The 18,027-nt window shown below is 49.0% G+C and overlaps 1 long non-coding RNA gene across 1 annotated transcript; it reads left to right on the top strand.

The window, feature by feature from the left end:
* The first annotated feature begins 13,387 nt into the window (after positions 1 to 13,387).
* Positions 13,388 to 16,164, top strand: LOC116661467. Its single transcript, XR_004317330.1, has 3 exons — positions 13,388 to 13,544; positions 13,628 to 13,636; positions 16,154 to 16,164. It is a non-coding gene; the product is annotated as an uncharacterized LOC116661467 (long non-coding RNA).
* Positions 16,165 to 18,027: the final 1,863 nt, after the last annotated feature.

Genomic DNA, 18,027 nt, shown 5'->3' with positions numbered 1-18,027 from the left:
TTTAGGAATAAGCGGACGGGAAGCCCGGGAAGCCGTCGCGGGCTCAGCCCTGCCGCCCTGCCCCGCGAGCCAGGAAACGCGTGTCAGAGGAGCGCACCTCGCTAACAGCAGCCCTGCAGCAGCTCCCCGTGTGAGGGGCCGTCATCCCGCTCCTGCGCTGGGCCGTCGTCAGCCCCGGGTAATTACTTCTCCCGTTCTAATTTAATTTGCATTAAGCCCGGTGTGTTTAGGTTTTGAGACCTAACGCTCCGATCGGGCCTGTGGTTAGGAACGCAAGACTCCTGGGAAAACATCTGGTCTTATCCTGAGTAAATGCCGGAACCCCCTTCGTGCTGCTCAAATCCCTCTCTGAATGTCCTTCCTCACGAAGTGTACGCTGCACACACACGATTTAAAAATGAAAATAGGTCCACAGGTGGCCACTGAGAGGACGGTGCCTTGGAGAACGTTCGACGGCTCACCACGAACTAGTCACTAAAATGACCCCTCGAATCCCCTCGTGTTTTGGAAGATCCGCCGCCAACACAAGGCCTTGTGATTCGACAAACGAGTCTTGAGTGGACTGCAGCCGTGTCAGCTCCTCCCTTTACTCGCACAGTCGCCCGTGACTTGCTGGAGGCAGAGTGCAAAGTGCTGGACAGCCTTCCTTCTTCTTTCTTTCTTTTTTTTAATGACGTACAGTCAGTTGCAGCGTGTCTGTGTCTGGTGGCCAGCACCACGTTCCAGTCATGCGTGAACACACACACGTTTGTTTTCATACTTTTTCACTACAGGTTTCTACGAGGCATTGAATACAGTTCCCTGTGCTGTGCAGGAGGTCCGTGTTGTTTATCTTTTTTATACACAGTAGTAATATTTGCAAGTCTCAAACCCCCAATTGTGAATAGCCTTTCTCTATACAGTACCTGTCCTGTGGGTCCTGAAGAAACATAATGGACAAGGCCATGGGGATATTTAGCTGTCCAGTAAGTACCAGTCACTTAACAGATGCTGTTGGCCTTTGCTAACACACAGACACGCACACGTATGTCCAGGCACGTGTGTGTGTGTGCACGCGTAGGGGCAGGTGTGTGTCTGCACATACTGGACGGTGAGTGGGGAGCGCGCCCACCTCGGTCTGTGGGCTGTCTGAGGAGAACCCGTCTCTCTAAACAGACACCGACGCGTCCCTCCCACAGCCGGAAGAGCACCCGTCTGCCTCCCCTATTGTGCAGTTAAAACCGCCAAGAAAACACTTTTTTCAACTTTTGAAGTTATTTGTTTATTTATTTGTTGGTTTTTTTATTGTTCAAATTTCCCTTTCACAGTAACACTACCGCGGTGGCAGCCACACCCCACCTCCTCCCCCGTGGCAGCATCACCACCCCATTCCCTGGAAGGAGCAATTAGAAAACTCAGGAAGGAGCTGGAACTGAGGCTCCAGGGAGAGGACCTGGCCTCTGGTGGACAAAGCAACCGCCCTGCCGGTGGCTGGGGGGGCCGCCGCGGTGCCCAGGGGCAGCTCTGACCTAACGGAAGTGAGTGGGGGGAACTGAGATGACTCCAGCCATGCACAGAGGGCGGGAGGAGGTGTCGGCCATCGCTGTGGGAGGAGTGGCTGTGTCGGGGGCCACTGCAGCTGGACCAGCCAGCAGGCCACCACTCTGGTCACAAGCAGGGGCTGTGCTGCCTTTGAACGGAGGACGTGTGCCGTCCGGGTATGGGGACAACGCGTGGGTTCTCGGGGTGGTCCGGTCGAGTAACAGAGACAATCTTGGGGAGGAGGAAGGAAAGAGCAAGACAGAGGGCTCGCCTTCGCTCAGGCTGGAAAGCTGAGCGACTGCGCGAAAGCTGAGGAGACGCCCCTGATGCATCCACGCGCGAGGACAGGTGCTCCCGGGAGCTGCTGAGAGCTGGACCGAGGTACTGACGTGGGCAGAGGACGGGCATTTTATTTTATTTCACTTTTGCAATATGTAAACAGAGTAATTTTGTTTCACTCCATCGCATTTTTTCAGTGACTCTTCACAGCACGCATTTCCGTGGAATACTGCCATGGTCTACGTGATGGTCTCCTTTTCCAGCCCTCCTGGAAATATTTAAAATTTGTAAAAAGTTACATAAAAAGATCTTATTAACAGAGATCCAAGATACCACCATCTTGTAATATTCAGTGTGGACTCAAAACAAGCTCTGAGAACTCCTGGGTGACATGAGCTCACAAAAGGCACCCACCCAGCACGCATGTGGTCCTGCGGACACGAGCCTCAGTTTCCTCATCTTCCCAGACTCGCCTGGGTTCCCGGAGGCTGGCCCCTTCGCAAGGCGCACGGAGCAGCGCGGTCCTTCCCCTCCCTCACCCGGGCCTCCCACACCCAGGGGCCCCCCAGAACACCCACTCCGTGGGACATGCCTGTGCCCTCTTTGACCTTGTGTTTCTACTGCGGCCATTTCGATGCCAGGCTCTTTGAGAGGACCACAGGGCCCTCCCGTCCTCAACGTCCTGACACAAGCTGAAGGGATATAGTACTCCAAGCTTTCGCGTCAGTGGCGTACGTGCAAAGCCACCGGGCGCTCGGCTTCCTTACCCGTCTCAGACCTTCAGCCTGTAAAGAGGGCCTCGGCACACAGGTGCGGGTCGAGGACAGACCAGAGGCGGTCGGAGGGCGGGCGGACCCACGCCTCAGCCCCAGGGCGGGGCGCCCGCCGCTCGCCCCCAACTGCCTCCTCTTCCTCTGCAGGGCTGTTACGGCGTGAAAGCCACACATCACCACTTCTCGGACTTCCCCCTCCTGTTCAGGAACAGTTAAGTGGAGGGAACGACCTCGGGCCACACGCCACTCAGCTGCACAAGAAGGCGGCAGTGCCACCTCTCCCAGCAGCACAGCCCACCCGCGAAGCGGCTCTGGCTCTGGCTCAGGCGGGCAGGACTCACCGCCCGTCGGGGGGCAGATCCACTTTAAAAATGAGGCTCCACTTCTGGCGGGACAGCGTGCGGCCCACTCCCCAGATCAGTAACTGCCAAAACCAGTAACTGCACCTTACATTGGTTACTTGTTACGTTTCTTTATATGGACGTGTCATACCAGTTATTGACATACGTAATTCTACACGTGTGTGTCGCACACCGCGTCCCGGTTGCCCTTGTCTCAGCTGGAAAGAGGGAGGCTCCACTCAGAGAGGATCCAGCGAGGCACGAGTCTCCGGCCCCGCTGCCCAGAGCCTGGGTCACCCAGAGGGAGGCCCAGCCTTGGCCTCGGCCCCGAATTGTCGCTCAGCGACTTTGCCTGGGGGGAGAAGAGGCCCTGGAACGGCTTCTAATCTCTTCCCAGAGAGCTGACTTCCTCTGAAACAGGTGCAGACAAGTCCACGCCTCAGGCCACTCTCACAAGCAGTGGAAGCTGCAGTGACGAGTGGCGGGGAGGAGGCTGCTGCATTCATTTGCCATCGAGGTTAAACCGCAGACTAAGCAGTTTGCGGGAGTGGCTTTGGGTAAAAAAAGCTGTGGGGAGGAGGCTTCATGTAGCCAGAGTGTGTCTCAAATACTGGCCAGAGAGCAGGATGTGGACATCACAGGAGACAGAGAGCCCTGCCCAAAACACTGCCAGCCCTGCATGACGCGGACACGCCTGGGCTGAGCCCCGGGGCTTCACACTGAAGGGGAGGCACAGACGTCGCCACAACGAACACAAGTCAATAAAATGAACACGACCCAAAGCCCCATGGGGGCGGCGGTGGTTAGCCAGTACCAAGAATGCCTACAGTGTCATATCGAGAATGCCAAAAATGTGCCCATGGGCAAAGAAACGGGTAAGTGTGACCTCTGGACGGGGAGAAACCAAATGCCGTAGCGACTGACAAAGACTCAAAGCAGCCGTCACAGCGATGCTCAAAGAATTAAAGGAGACCACGAGGAAAGAGGTAAAGGCGTGTCTGGTGACAGCAGGGGAGAAAATATTTGCAAACTCTATATCTGGTCAGGGATTTACATCTAAAACGAATCAAGAACTCCTACAACTCAGTCATAAGAAGACGAATAACTCACGTAAAAATGGGCAAAGTACCTGAACACAAATGTCTCCAAAAAAGACACACAAATGACCAGCAGGCACAGGAAAGAAGGCTCAACAGCACCAGCCACGAGAGGAGCAAATCAGAGCAGCAGCAACACGGCCGTGTCCTCACGAGGCGCGGCAGCCAAAACACCGACGGTGGAGCGTCGCAGAGGACGCGGAGGAAGCCCTCTCCCGCCGCGGCGGGAGCTCAGAACAGGGGCCGCACCGGAAAGCAGCCTGGGGGCCGCTCAGACGGGCAAACACGGGGTCAACGTGCAGCCTAACGACCTCACTCCTACGTGTACCCAAGAGAAATAAAACCACGTCCACACAGAAACGTGCACGCTCGTGGTCGTGGCGCATCGCTCCCAGCAGCCAGCAGCTGGGAACAACCCAGACGTCCATCAGCCTACCAGTGTTTGAACGGCGTGTGGCCCACCCGGACAGACGTGCTGCGCTGTCTGACTACGAAGTCGTGCCGTACCGGCACGTGCTGTAACACGGATGAATCCTGGAAACATTGTTTGACTGCGAGAAGCCAGTTACGGAAAACCACACATTATATAATTCCATTCATATGAAATGTCCAGAACAGGCAAACCTGGAGAGAGAAACCTTGGACTTGTGGCTGCGCAGAGCTGCGGGGCTGAAGGCTGGCGAAAGGGGCTGGCGGATAAGGGCTGTCTTCCCAGGGTGAGGACGATGTTCTAGAACCGGTGGCAGCAACAGCCGCGCACACCGCGAACACACCTAAACCGCTGAACGGGCGTGCTGGGAGGGTGAGCTGCGTGCTACATGAAACGCCTTCATAACAGCGCTATAGTCGATAAACTCTAAAAACACATTTTGTGTTGTTATTGGAAAAGACAGTAGTATTTTAGTCATCTTTTTTGGATAATTGTGGATACTCGCCTTTGATTCTCAGCACAACCAGCAAGCAGGCGCGTCCTGAAAAGCGGCTGAAATGCAGAATCTGGAACCGCCTCAGGGAGCGTCTCGTTCTCTCTGAAGTCTGCTGCCTGCTTTGCGCTTTTCAGTGGAACTGTAATCATGAATGAGTTTGTGCTCACACACTGTGACGCACTGGTCATTTGGAAAATACCCATTTACTCACTTATGCAGATCTTCCATATCTGGTCACAGTTTATCATACAATATCAAAATTCATCGCTTTTTAATGCCACCACTGGTATGTTCAGCATGGGTCTGAGGTGCGAAACCAACTTAACTCGTCCCAGCTGAGAAACAGTCAGTGGCATGTTTCTGGGTTTGGGTTAAAAAAAATCTTTATTGTCTTTTCTGAATATGTTATTATATTATGATCGTGTTACTAATTCATAGTGGTAAAAATAATGATAGTTTTAAATATCTTTAAAATTAATAAAATGTGCTTAAACTAAAAGAAACAAAACAGTAGTTGGAACAATACAGAAATGAATAAACAGTCCCCACGGTCTTGGTGGGTGGGGGGAGACTGAAGGCTATAACTTTAAAGCATGACTTTCCTCTTTGACAGGGTCATTTTCATACAGTTAAGTCAGAACTGATTGTTTAAACAGCCTTGTCGAAATGCCCCGCATTGCTATGGCACTGCCCTCTTTGCTGCAATCAGTTCACCTCCCCAGTTTTTGATCTGCTAACGGCTATTGTCACCACCTCCCGAGAATCCGTGACCCAGTCTTTCACTGCAGGGCAGTGCAGCCGCGTTGGAAACCCATGATTCAGCACCATTAAATCTCTGCTGGTTTTACTGAGGAAAGAGAGGAGTTAATTGTCTTATGCTGATGCTGGCCGTTCTCTCTGCTCCTTCTCCTTCGGCTTTGCTGCCCAAAGACTCACATCCTGTTTGCTTTGCGTTTTGGGGGTTTTTTTCCTTTTCTTTCTTAGCCAGTCCTCCAGGGTGTTCTGCTCATATTTTTCCAATTCTGTTTCTCTCTATTGCAAATATTTACCTACGTATTTTAAAATAAAATAATAAAATTTTAACATCTTAATTAAATAATTGCACTCATATTTATATAAAGTTGTTATATAATTCTATTTAGCAGTAACAGTGCACTTTTTCACAGTGTGTTATATTAAAATAGAACCCTAGACTAAGGGGAAAGGCTAGATTAAAGGAGATGGAAAAAAAGAAAAAGAGTATAAATCCAAAAGGTCACAGAGTTTGTCTTTTTATAAACCGGGGAAAGAGCTCATTTGGATTTAGCTTCGAAACTTGACACGCAGCACCGCTGTCTGCAAGGCAGACTTCTGCTGTCTTTGGACATTTACAAAGACTTTTTCAACAAGCCAGTGGGAAGTGTGTCCTCAGCTACTGAGAGGGTTGCCTCAGGTTTGTTCTTGGCTTTATTTGGTTTTAGGTTTTTCTATATATATTATCAGAAATGCATCCATTGCTCAACTCCTAGGTATAAATGCTACTAAGCTTGCTTCTGCTCTGATGACATTAGCATGACTCTAAAAGAGATGTGACAAGAGCTGCTCTGACTAAAATTGTAGCAGGAAAGCCAACTGTGAATTATTGGCTCTCCCGAGCCAAATCTAAGAGAAAGCTGCCAACCAGGGCTCCCAGGGAGTGAACCCTGTCGGTCCACACGGGGAGAAGTCCAGGATGGAGAGTTTGTCTGCGAGGGCAACTGTAGACTGAGCCCCCCAGGAGCTAGGAAGAAGGCGCCAGGAAGCGCGGGAGACTCCCCTGCACCAGCACCCCAGAGCCAGGCGTCTCTGCCCCCGGCTTCCGGCGGGTGTGCACACCGCTGCGTGCAGCCTCATTGCCCTTCGGTGTTGGTGTCTCTGCATGACTCCGCCTCTGGTGAAGGACCTTTATTTCACGGCCGTCCTCTGTTACCTAACGATGCATCCTGGGAAGGCAGTCAGAAAGTGAAACAGACAAATTCGCTTCCTTTCATGGGGTCTGGGCGGAAGCCAGGTAGCTGGATTACTGGTCAGGAGGTCCCAGCTCACCCTTTTTTCTTGAGGCTGCTGCCTGCGCAGGGAATCATTCTCTCTGGCACCCTTGTCCATCTAGCCGCCAAAGGCAGAGCTACAGGGCAGCACCTTGTAATCGTGGTAACAACTAAGGCCTCATCGTTGGGTGCTGCCAGAGCCACCACAGGTAGACTCAAGTCTCTGTCGTGCCCACGGGCTTGACGTGGGGTGAGTGCTGTGAACTACATCATGCTGTTGTCTGTCACACGACATCAGTGTCGGTGCGCCTGGAGGCCAGGGTCACTGCAGAAAGAGGATTCCACTCCAATGACTCAGCTGAAGAGATTTTCATGAGACAATTCCAGAGGTGTGTGCAGGGTTAAGGGTCCCAGGACACTGAGGCACCCAGAAAGGTCTACCTGTGGGAAGCTGTTAGCGGCCTCAGGGCAGAAGGGGCAGAGGTGGGTGGTGGTGACGGGACCAGACCCCTGGGGCTGGAGCTCTGGCCAGGCACAGGCAGGAGCTGCCACCACGAAGGAGCCCAGCTGCTTCCAAACAGGAGGCAGGACCAGCTGGCTCCTGTGTCCCCACCTCCGGCTGGCTCTCTCCCGTAGCTCCTCGCAGCTGGGGCAGAGATGCCAGGCAGTGCGGTCCTCCGGGGCAGCCTGCCCGGTACGAGCAAGGCAGAGGAGAGCAGGCTGGGGGAGGAGGGTGTCAAAGGGACGCAGCCAGCACAGCATCACTAAGGCTCCTGTATAACAGGGAAAACACTGGAGGTCGAGATTTGGTGCTGATTTTTGTTTTAGGGAAAGCATTGTCAGCTTACAATGCTGTGTTTACTTGTGGTGCACAGTGACTCAGTCACACATACATACTGTTCTTCTTGTTCTTTGTCATCATGGGCTATGGCAAGGTGTTGAATGTAGTTCCCTGTGCTGCACAGCAGGACCTTGCTGTTCATCTATTTTATGTACAGTAGTGTGTATCTGCTGATCCCAAACTCCCAATTTATCCCTCCACCTCCCCTTCACCCCCATAGTAGCCATAAGTTTGTTTTCTGTGTCCATGACACTATTTCTGTTTTGTAAATAAGTTCACTTGTCTCATTTTTCTTACATATAAGTGATATCATACGGTATTTTTCTTTCGCTTTCTGGCTTACTTCATTTAGAATGATGATCTCCAGTTCTATCCATGTTGCTGCAAATGTCATTATTTTGTTCTTTTTTATGGCTGAGTAGTATTCCATTGTATAAATATACCACAACTTCTTTATCCAGTCATCTGTTGATGGACATTTAGGCTGTTCCCATGTCTTGGCTGTTGTAAATAGTGCTGCTGTGAACATTGGGGTGCAGGTGTCTTCTCAAATTAAAGTTCCCTCTGGATGTATGCTCAGGACTGGGATTGCTGGATCAGATGGTAAGTCTTTTTTTATTTTTTGAGGAACCTCCATACTGCTTTCCACAGTGGCTGGACCAAACTGCATTCCCACCAGCAGTGTAGGAGGGTTCCCTTTTCTCCACAGCCTCTCCAGCACTTATTGTTTGTGGACTTTTTAACGATGGCCATTCTAACTGGTGTGAGGTGATACCTCATTGTAGTTTTGATCTATATTTCTCTGATAACTAGTGATACTGAGCATTTTCCATGTGCCTGTTGGCCATTTGTATGTCTCTTCGGACAAATGCTTGTTTAAGCCTTCTGCCCATTTTTGGATTGGGTTGTTTGCTTTTTTGTTATTAAGTCATATGAGCTGTTTCTATATTCTGGAAATTGAGCTTAAAGCCTAGATTTGAATCCTTTTCAGGGGACTCATTACTGAAGTGCCAAAGATCCTGCTGGTCATTTTAAAATGCCTAGTCAAAACTGAAAACAGCGTCAGTGTTTCCATTTTAGAGCTGACCGCGTGGTTCAGGCACAGAAATGCCAGTGCAGTGCGCTCTGCGGAATTTGCTGTATTAAATACATGCATGTTGTAGATCTTCCATTTCTGTCTTATCAGGAGCCTCCTCCAAAAATGCTTGGGAAGTAACTCAACTTTATTCCCTAAACCGACTTTGGAAAGAGTAGAGTTGTTAATTATGGAAAGCCCTTCGAATAAAAATTGAGTACCGTTATTTAGCATCAAAGCCCAGAGGCTGGGGACTGGCCATGTCACCTTTTTCTCCTGCTTAGTATGCGTGAAGGCTCGTGCCTAGTTCCCATTCCAGCTTCATTGCCTCTATCACAGCACAAACAGTGCGCTCAATTTCAGAATGTCCCTGTGGTCAAGTGTGTTGTTTTTCTAAATTTTGTATTTTAACTGCTTTTTCATTTTATAACATGAAGCGCAGAATTGGTCATAGACTCCCAACATAAACCATATTAGTCAATTGTAAGAAGAAACACCTCTGTGCAAATGAAAATTTCACCTAATAGTTTCATTGAACTGCAGCCCTTCTAAGGACAGCAGTTCAGTCTCCAGACACAGCTGTTGCCACGCCTGGGGCTCTCCTGCTGCTGGAGCTGCGCCTAATGAAGGCGCCTCTTCCTTTGACACCATTTGAAGCAAGTTATTTACACAATTGTGGCTCTAATGACTCCTGAGACTTTTCGTTTGTTGGTATTTTTATTAACAATGTAACTTCTAGGACTAAAAGTAAAATATATTTTACATTTTAAATATTTACTTGGATCTTTTATGATTGGTAATTTTATAACCTCTTGTGCCTTCAGAGAGAAAAAAAAAAGTTTAAGTAATTTAAACATATCTTTTCTTGAAACACAATGAAACTTTGTAAATGGCTTCTACTTCAAGACAGATCCACATTCACCTTTCAACTCTTCCTGAACCCCGTTGACTGGTACCTCTCATGTGCACGCACGCACACACGCACGCACGCACGCACGCACACGCACACGCACACACACGCACGCACACGCACACGCACACGCACGCGCACACGCATGCCCACACACACACGCACACACACACGCACACACGCACGCACGCACGCACGCACACACGCACGCACACACACACACGCACGCACACGCACGCACGCACACACGCACGCACACGCACACGCACACGCACACACACACGCACGCACGCACGCACACGCACACCCACGCACGCACGCACGCACACGCACACGCACGCATGCACGCACATTACAGCACTAGAAAACATACATGGAGCAAGACCATATTGATGACCCAGAAACTGTATAATTTCTATAAAATGAAAACAAAAGGATCATATTGCAGAACCCCTAGTTACAGACGAGCGGCTTAACACCCAATTCAGGTCAGAGGGGACCTCTGGATAAGTTAAATAAATGCATTTTCTGCTCAATATCACTAACTATCAGAGAAATGCAAATCAAAACTACAACGAGGTATCACCTCACACCAGTCAGAATGGCCATCCTTCAAAAGTCCACAAATGACAAATGCTGGAGAGGCTGTGGAGAAAAGGGAACCCTCCTACACTGTGGTGGGAATGCAGTTTGGGGCAGCCACTGTGGAAAACAGTGTGGAGATTCCTCAAAAGACTAGGAATAGACTTACCATGTGACCCAGCAATCCCGCTCCTGGGCATATTTCCAGGAGGAAACTTAATTCAAAAAGACACCCCAATGTTCACAGCAGCACTATTTACAGTAGTCAAGACATGGAAACAGCCTAAATGTCCATTGACAGATGACTGGATAAAGAAGTTGTGGTATATTTATACAATGGAATACTACTCAGCCATAAAGATGATAAAATAACGCCATTTGCAGCAACATAGATGGGCCTGAAGATTGTCATCCTAAGTGAAATAAGTCAGAAAGAGAAAGAAAAATACTGTATGATATCACTTATATGTGGAATCTAAAAAAAAAAAAGACAAACAAACTAATTTACAAAACAGAAACAGACTCACAGACACAGAAGACAAACTTATGGTTACGGGGAGGAAGGAGGGGAGGGATAAATTGAGAGTTTGAGATTTGCAAATACTGACTGGTATGTATAAAATAGATAAATATGTTTATATTTTATAGTACACAGAAATATATTCAATATCTTGTAGTAGCTTACGGTAAAAAAGAATATGAAAATGAATGTATGTACATCCATGTATGACTGAAGAATTGTGCTGTACACCAGAAATTAACACAACATTGTAAACTGACTATACCTCAAAAAAAGTAATAAATAAATGCGTTTTCTTAACTAAACTCCAGCAACACTCCCTGCTTTGAGGCTTTGAGGAACATTCTGCAGCCTTAGGGGCTGGCTGTGCTCTGCTATACTCTGTGCACCCAGGGAGCAGCCGTGGCATGTGTTGTGTGTCTACTGGCAAAAGAGCTCCTCTCAGTGAAGTGATGCCTGTCACAGTGGACCCCTAGCATGGATGCAGGAGCCAGTCCTGCGCTTACCTTGAGGCTTTTCCAACACCTGCCCCCAGTGAGCAGTAAGCTGCCAGAGACGGCAAACACATCTCCCACACGGTCCTCCTGCAGGGGCGCTTCCTTCTGCTGCCTCGCCAGAGGGGTCCCGCTGTCAGTGCACTGCCCCCCAGCACCCTGGGCACAGACGCACCGCCCTCCCGGTCCAGGAAGCCCCTGCAGGCACACAGCCGGCACTTCTCCGGCTGCACGGCCGTTTCTGGTGAGCTCACAGCTCTGAATACTGCTGTACGCCCATGACTCTCAGGCTGGCATCTTTACCCTGGGTGTCTCCCGCCCTCACACGTACGTACCCAAACGCCTTGGCGGCATCTGTATTTGGATGCCAAGCAAATATTCCAAATATAACGTGTGCGAAATGGAACTCCTGGTTTCTCCCGAAAACCTGCTACACCCCAGCATTCCTGTCTCAGTCATAGCTCTCCCCCGTTCAGGCTCTCCGGCCTGAAATCTGGTGTCACCCTCTGCTGCCGTCTTTCTCCCACACCCCACGCGTAATACACCCCAACCCCCAGGGTCCCCAAGCACGTGAGGAGGTGGAGGTCCACTGCCCCCTCGTCTCCTCATGGCTGCTGCTGCCCCGGTCATCGCCACAGCCTCCGGCTGCTGTCCCGGCCCCGCACCTGCCGTCCTGCTGTTATTCTCAACGTTGCAGCCGGTGGGATCCTCTTCAACTTAACCAGATCAGTCCACGGTTTCACTCAAAACCTTCTGATGGCTCAGACTAAAAACCAAGGCCCACAAGATCCCAAATGGTTCAGACCTGAGTCATTTCCACCCACAAGTCTCCTCCCTCACTAACATCACTGCAGGCACAGCCCTCCTTGCTGCTCCTGGGACATCCCAGACGCGGTTCGGCATCCATCTCGTCATTCCTGTTGTTCCCTGATACCTTCCTGGCTGCTGCCGCCCCTGCTCCAGGTGGGGTTCCTGCTCAGGCGTCGTCCCCTCAGTGAGCCCCATGCTGACCCCTGTGTTCAGTTACAGTCCAGCCTCCCTTCCCTGCCCACACCTCCAGCCCTCCCTACTCTGCTCCGTTCTTCCCTAGTGCTTATCCCCTGTAATACATCACAGAATTTATTTATTATTTGTTTTGTCTCAGTCCCCCCACTAGAATATCCTTCCCCCTTGGCAGGGATTATTGTCTATTGTTTAAACCACCACTTCCCAAGTCCACAGAACAGTCCTTAGTTCGCAGTAGCTCACAGATTTATCATATGCAAGAAATATTTGTTGAATGAATGAAATGCAGGTCCCCAAAGTCAACCTCCATCTTCAAGGGAAATTCAATGGTGCCGTGCACAACTCCCAGTGGCCCCTGGTACTGATCAGCCTAACCGCTGATTGATAAATGTGGGCAAACCAGACCCCTGTGGTCATTTGTGGAAAATCAGCCGCGTGAAAGAGAATAAGCAAACTAGACAAGCAATTAAAATGACCCCTAAAAACAAGCAAATAAAAACAGACAATATAGACACAGGATGTAACATTTAAAAGAAAAAAAAGTGAAACTTGACTTCAGGGACTATCACATCCAAAAAAGAAGAGCAGGCTGCAAAAGGAGCCGTTCAGAACCAGAAAGGCCCCTTGGAATCTAGAAATGTACTTGCTAAACTTAAAAGTCAATAAACGGATGACACTGAGTAGCAGACGCTCCAAGTAACTGCACTGGTAACTTGAAATTACATCTTTTATTATTTTTAAATTTTTTTTATTAAAAACTTTTTTTTACTGACATAGGGTTGGTTTACGATGTTGTGTTAATCTCTGGTGTACAGCGTAGTGATTCAGCATAAACAACCCAATCCAAAAATGGGCAGAAGACCTAAACAAGCAATTCTCCAAGGAAGAAATACAAATGATCAATAGGCACAAGAAAAAATGCTCAATATCACTAATTATGAGAGAAATGCAAATCAAAACTACAATGAGGTATCACCTCACACCAGTCAGAATGGCCATCATTCAAAAATCCACAAATGACAAATGCTGGAGAGGCTGTGGAGAAAGGGGAACCCTCCTACACTGCTGGTGGGAATGCAGTTTGGTGCAGCCACTACAGAAAACAGTGTGGAGATTCCTCAAAAGACTAAAATTAGACTTACCACGTGAACCAGGAATCCCACTCCAGTGGAACGTCATCTTGAGCAACTCTTCCCTGACTTAAAAAGAAAACAGGGTAGAAAGTGTGGCAAAGGGCTTAAGACAGAAGAAATACAGATCCAGAAGGTGCAGTGTAGGTGTCAGAGGTATCAGGAGGAGAGAATGGAGAGAAATCATCAGAAAAAGAAAAAGAAAATCTCTTAAACTGAAGACAGACTTGAGTTACTAGGACGAAAGGGTTCACCAAGTGCCACAAAGGGGAAGAGTGTTAAAATGACGGAGATTTCACGGTCAAAGAAACAAGGGAAATTTTCCTTGAGCTAAAGATGGACTTAAATCACTAAGGAAAAAGTACACCCCAGTTTCCTGGATAAGATTATTAAAAGAAAACACATATATAGCTATCTCCTAGTCAAAACTCTGTAAGTAGAAGAATCTAATTTTCTAGAAACTAAACTGGTTCCCTAGCTGAGAAGGAGATTCAGACTAACACCAGACTTCCTGACTATAATCGTGACCACTAAGGGAAAAGTCAAACAGTTCATCAGAGTCCTGGAGAAGACGTGTCTACAACCGGCAGGCGAAATGCATGCTTCTTTGCGCTGGCAGGAAAGCAGCTGGCTAAATGATTATCTCATGTTTATGTGAAACATGGTTTCCAATTGCCTTTTCTCATAAACATATTAAACTGAGTTAAAGGAAATCTTCCAGAAAGTGACTGTGATTTCTCTCCTCTTGAGTAAAATTTCTTAATCATTTTAGACTTTCTGTGGACTAGAGCACCGTAATAAAATGTATTAGGAAGAGACTGCAAAAGCACACTGAAATACATAACTAGGTCTTAGAGCAGAAATAAGCACACTGCAGTGTGTTCACGCGCTCAGCTGTAGCAAGACTGGCTCACGGTTGCTGTCAGACCTTGCACATTAATTTGAAGCAAGATCTACGTCTATGTGTTTAATAAACGGAACCTGATTGATAGTGACCATCACGTGGGACAGAATGAAGTATACGTTTATATACATAAACCCTAACAGTTCCCGGAAGCTTCCCTTACATGTTTCACTCCTCTAATCATCCCGGGGAGTCATCCCCACTGTCCTTTATCCGTTAGTGACAAACAAAAGACGTGGTTAACGGGCAGTTGTGTTCCCTGGGACTTTTGCTTTTGCAGCTGGTGTATTTGCCCCAGTTTTACATCCCCCAAATCATAAAAAGTTCTCAGACATATTACTCATCAATTACTTCCACCCACCTATGGCTTTAGTGAAGGGCCTGTTCTTAGGCCGTTAGGAGACTACACCACTTCAGAATGTTTATTTTACATCACGTATGTTGCCATCGCACTAGAAATAGTGTGGGTGGAAAAGTCGCTTGTGCCACTGTGGACACCAGCACAAAGCAAGTAAGAAAAATCACTCATGTTACACAAATTTTAAATGTTCAAGTCAAATGACTTACTCTCTTTCCTACAATGACAGTTGCCCTACTGAGTAAAACACAGTTCACATCCCACGATACACTGTAAAATCAGCACCAAATCGCTGGGGAAGACAACGCGCCAAGCGGTTGTTCATCTCTGTCTCCCCCGTGATCACTTTGGGTGCACACCCTGACATCAGTGCAGGCGTCCGTCTCTCCTGTGCTGCTGCGTCCCCGGTGCTGGAACCGGCGTCCGTCTCTCCTGTGTTGCTAAGAGTTTCCCGATGTTTTGAACTTCCTTGAACCAATGTCCAGGTAAGACCCTCGTGCTTCTCGAGGGTTTTGTCTGATCATCGAACACCCACTGAGCACGGCCTTTGTGGTCTTTCCACCCAAAAGTCAGTCTAACGCCCGCACTCAGTGGCGGCCGCGGTCCTGCTCACCGCCTTCCGAGGGAGGGAGAGGTCAGCAGGTGCGCATCTCCTGTTCGCCGCTGTTTCACAACTTCCCTTGCTTGTAACAAACACCTTCGTATCTTTCAGCTTCTCTGGAGGTGTCTGTGGAGGAGGTGTCCTCAGATTACAGTCAGCTCTTCCACTGTCTTGACTGCAAGAAGGGAAAGGAATTAGGCGGGGATGCCATCGAGTTTGGCTAAAAATATCGCCCGTTGCTGCTGGAGTGGTGCGGGCTATCTGTGCTCAGCCCGGCAGACGCTGCGGGCTCTGCCCCCGAGGCCAGCAGCTCAAAGCAAAGAGCCCGCAAGCCAAGTCCCGCTGAGTTACGACAGATTGAGGTGGAATGTGCGCAAATTACAAAGACAATCAGAACACACCACCCTTCTTCTGTTCTCCTTGAATAAACACTTAGAAACACACTCTGTATTTTGAAAACTAACTCATTCCCCCGAAGCACAGGTTCCAAATGCTTCACCCACAATGTTTGGAGCAATGGCGAGGCCACCCCCTGAGGGGGGCCTGGGGATGGAATAAGCTGGGACACTGTAGCTGCTGCAACATCTTCCGTTCACCCAGCGTGGCCAGATACCGTCCGTGTACGAGAGAAGCAGACAAAGCGACATGGAAGAGGGGCTGCTTTCACAGACAGCCAATATCAATCCTCTCACCCTGCCTTCCTGCATCTTGAAGTTTTCCCGGACACACGTGTCTCTTTCCACAAAGCATGGCCGGGCAGCTACTCTGTCGGACAGCACACGTCCCACAGGAAGCATACTTTCCTCTGCTCGCGTAGTGCTGGTGAGGCTGGTTCACCAGGGGAGCTGTCAGTGCCACACACTCAAAATGCACACGCAGACACGCCAGACACGGCGCTGTTTAATACAGACCAAGCAGTCCAACATCTAAGCGTCTACCAGTTGTAGTAAGACTTTAACCACGCTGTGCTTTGTTTGAGGCTTCAGAATTTTTAATTCATTTACTATAACCTTATATATATTTATGATTATGTATTTTTATATTTTTAAATGTTTTTATATTTATTTATATATAACCTTGTATATATTTATATCTTTAATTTGCATTCTTTTTTGATGGACGTGTGATCAGTTTACAGGGTGGTGTCAATTTCTGGTGTACAGCATAAAGCTTCGATCACACAGATACATGCCTATGTCTGTTTTTACATAATGTTATATTATTTTTAACATTTATAATGAGGAAGTTTTTACCTTTCTATCAGAAATGTATTTAAAAACTAAACAATGAATCAAGATAAGGGAAATAAAGGGGGAAAGTATGCAAAATAGCACTGTTCCTGGAAGGGTGTTCACCAAACTGCTGACTGACAGGTGTTCATATGTTTTAATTATATAAACGTCATAGTGTGTAAGTTATTATTAACCATATGTACTGTCTTTTCTAATCCACGGCCAAGTTTGGAAGCCAGTGGTTTACAGGACAAAGTCCTCACTTACCCATCTCTGTGGACGTTGCTGCAGTGCAGAGCTAGTCACTTGTTGGATAAATATAAATACATACAAATAAACGAATGAAGTTTTGAACAGCATCATACAACTATCATACATTTTCTTTGGAGAAAAAGAAGCTAACAGCAGTCATGGTGCCCAGGAGGCGCCGACATGAGCATTGCGGGCCAGGAGCCCCTTCGAGCCGAGAGGGAGAGCCAGACCAACCCACTTCTTGAGTAAAGTTTAGAAATGGGTGGAGGCGTGTCTCCCGACCCCCACCCCACCCAGCCGCAGCTCGACTTCGCATCCAGGCACCCAGGGCTCTGCTGTTCTCTCCCACTTTGAACAAAACCTGCTTTCAGCAGAGTCCTAGCTCCCTGTCCTGTCCGCATCGGCATGAGTCCTGCTCGTGTCCCCGTCCGGTGTGGGGGGGGGGTCCTGGGACGATGTCCTCCTGCTTTGCAGTCGGGCTCTTTGGACGCCAAAGCCATGCCCGGGGGCCTGGGAGGGAACGCCCGAGGGGGCGACTGCGAGATCACAGCAGCTGGTGCGCAAATGCGGTCTTTGAAATGGACGTGGGTGCTGGCTGTCAGCTACGCGTTTTAAAAGAGTGGGTGGCTTACGGCCACAGAAGCAGCTCAGACACCCCCGACGTGGAAAAATGGCTCCGGAACCACGCATGTGGGCCCTGCAGATGGCGCTGGGCGATCCCACTCCGACACCCGGCCGCTCTCACCAGGGGTGAGCCAGGCGGGAAAGACGGCGGCATCTGGAGGCCAGTCTGAGACCACGGGGCCTGCCGCTGGCCCAGCTGTTCGCGTCCTCGCCGAGCCTGCCCTGGGCCTTGCCTCTCAGCCGCTGGGCCTCCCGGGCCCTCTCCTGCCTCGGTTTCCCCCGCAGCTCTCCTCGGTGTGTGGTCTCCTGCGCATTTCTCATGTGTCTTTTTTATGGTCTGTTCACCTTCACTGAAGCGTAAGACCCATCAGGGCAGGAATTTTTGTGGTTTTGTTTACTGCTGTGACCTCAGTGCCTAAGACCGTCTGGCACACACTAGGTGCTCAGTAAGTGCACGTTAACTAGACAAACTATTGTACAAAGGTTCCATAATTGCAGTAAATGGTGATTGGCTTGGTGTTTTATGATGGACGAAGTTCTGTCCGCCAGGAAGGGC

The sequence above is a fragment of the Camelus ferus genome, chromosome 35 (genome assembly GCF_009834535.1).
Source record: "Camelus ferus isolate YT-003-E chromosome 35, BCGSAC_Cfer_1.0, whole genome shotgun sequence".
NCBI classification, from domain to species: Eukaryota; Metazoa; Chordata; class Mammalia; order Artiodactyla; family Camelidae; genus Camelus; species Camelus ferus.
The sequence above is the reverse complement of the archived record's forward strand: the minus strand, read 5'-3'. Positions and strand labels throughout refer to the sequence as shown.